General features: G+C 51.9%; 1 protein-coding gene across 2 annotated transcripts in view; it reads right to left on the minus strand.

The window, feature by feature from the left end:
- Positions 1–2,077, minus strand: part of MARCH2 (membrane-associated ring finger (C3HC4) 2, E3 ubiquitin protein ligase) — a 33,646-nt gene that overhangs the window by 20,174 nt on the left and 11,395 nt on the right. The window contains exon 2 of one of the 2 annotated variants that reach the window (XM_011954936.1): positions 1,010–1,280. The gene's annotated coding sequence lies outside the window, so the exon portion shown is untranslated. Of the gene's footprint in view, positions 1–1,009; positions 1,417–2,077 lie in introns of those variants that run through there. The other variant, XM_011954935.1, reaches the window with a different exon arrangement.

The raw sequence follows: 2,077 nt of genomic DNA on the forward strand, positions 1-2,077 counted from the left end.
AGATGGAGTTTCCCTCTTGTCACCCAGGCTGGAGTACAATGGTGCGATCTCAGCTCACTGCAACCTCCACCTTCCGGGTTCAAGCGATTCTCCTGCCTCAGCCTTCCAAGTACCTGGGATTATAGGGGCTACCACCACGCCCAGCTAATTATTTTTATTTTTATTGTATTTTATTTATTTTTTTTTGAGATAGAGTCCAGCTCTGTCGCCCAGGCTGAAGTGCAATGGTACGATCTTGGCTCACTGCAACCTCCTCCTCCCAGTCTCAAACGATTCTCCTACCTCAGCCTCCTGAGTAGCTGAGACTACAGGCGCACGCCACCGCGCCCAGCTAATTTTTGTATTTTTAGTAGAAATGGGGTTTCACCATTTTGGCCAGGGTGGTTTTGATCTCTTGACCTTGTGATCCCCCTGCCTTGGCCTCCTAAAGTGCTGGGATTACAGGCGTGAGCCACCATGCCCGGCCTATTTTTTTGTATTTTTAGTAGAGAGAGGGTTTCACCATGTTGGCCAGGCTGGCCTCGAACTCCTAACCTCAGGTGATCCGCCTGCCTCAGTCTCCCAGACTGCTGGGATTATAGGCGTGAGCCACCACGTCCAGCTAATTTTTATATTTGTAGTAGAGATGGGGTTTCACCATGTTGGCCAGACTGGTCTCAAACTTCTGACCGCCGGTGATCCATCTGCCTCGGCCTCCTAAAGTGCTGGGATTACAGGTGTGAGCCACTGTACCCAGCCCAGTCGAGAATGTCATTGAAGGAACAAGAGCCCTCTCTGGAGACCTCCTGGAAGCCAATACCGGTGCCCTGGAGCCAAGGATCTCTGTCCCCAGCTTGTCCAAACCCCAAGAGCTACAATGTCCAGAGCCCCCGTAGCTCCTAAAATGTTCAGAAAGTCCAAGCAAGAGAGGCAATCAGGTACTCACCAAAGTACTCCCACCCCCACCCCAAGTCAGCTTTTAAACTGTCAATCAGAATCCGAGCCCCAGAGCAGGGGAAGTTGTTCATACCTGTAATCCCAGCGCTTTGGGAGGTCCAAGCAGGAGGATCACTTGAGGCCAGGAGTTTGAGACGAGCTAGGGCAACATAGAGAGACCCTGTCTCTCTGAAGGTTTTTTTTTAATTAGCCAGCCATGGTGGTGAAAGCCTGTAGTCCCAGCTACTTGGGAGGCTGAGGAGGGAGCCTCAACTTCTTGAGCCCAGGAGTTCAAGACTGTAGTGAGCTATGATCACACCACTGTACTCCAGCCGGGTGACAGAGCAAGACCCAGTCTCCAGTCTCTAAAACAAAAGAAAGCAAAAAAAAAAAAAAAAATCTGAGCCCCAAAGTGGGAAGGTGAAGCAATGGGGGAGCAATTACTAACTCTTGGGCTAGGACAGTTCACCGCTGGATAAATGCCCTCTAAAAAGCTCAGCCCGCAGCCTTCCTGGCCTCATGTGTTCTCCAGAGCATCACAGTCCGGCCTCTGCAGGCCAGATAAGCAAGTATTACCCAAAGGCAGGGGCCCAAGAGGAAGACTGCAGGCCTGAGATAACACTCACAGGGCAGCGGCCGGGCCTGACACAGGGTGACTGCTGCTGTCCCTCCCAAGTCCCTGCAACCAGAACCTTCAGCTCAGCGGCCAAAGGGGAAGCGGCTGGGCTCTTTACGGGAAGGCGGGCAGAGGCGAGTCTTTTCCTCCATCCCAGCCCCTCTGAGGATACGTCTTTACATTTCCTTTTTTTTTCTTTTAAGACAGGGTCTTGGCCGGGCGTGGTGGCTCACACATGTAATCCCAGCACTTTGGGATGCCGAGGTGGGCAGGTCACCTGAGGTCAGGAGTTCAAGATGAGCCTGACCACATGGAGAAAACCCGTCTCTACTAAAAATACAAAAAAATTAGCCAGGCATATTGGCGCATGCCGGTAATTCCAGCTATTTGGGAGGCTGAGGCTGGAGAATCGCTTGAACCTGGGAGGCATAGGTTGCGGTGAGCCGAGATCGCGCCATTGCACTCCAGCCTAGGCAACAAGAATGAAATTCCATCTCAAAAAAGAAAAAAAGGCCGGGCGCAGTGGCTCAAGCCTGTAATCCCAGC

The sequence above is a fragment of the Colobus angolensis genome, unplaced genomic scaffold (assembly GCF_000951035.1).
Source record: "Colobus angolensis palliatus isolate OR3802 unplaced genomic scaffold, Cang.pa_1.0 Scaffold39, whole genome shotgun sequence".
In the NCBI taxonomy this organism is placed as follows: Eukaryota; Metazoa; Chordata; class Mammalia; order Primates; family Cercopithecidae; genus Colobus; species Colobus angolensis.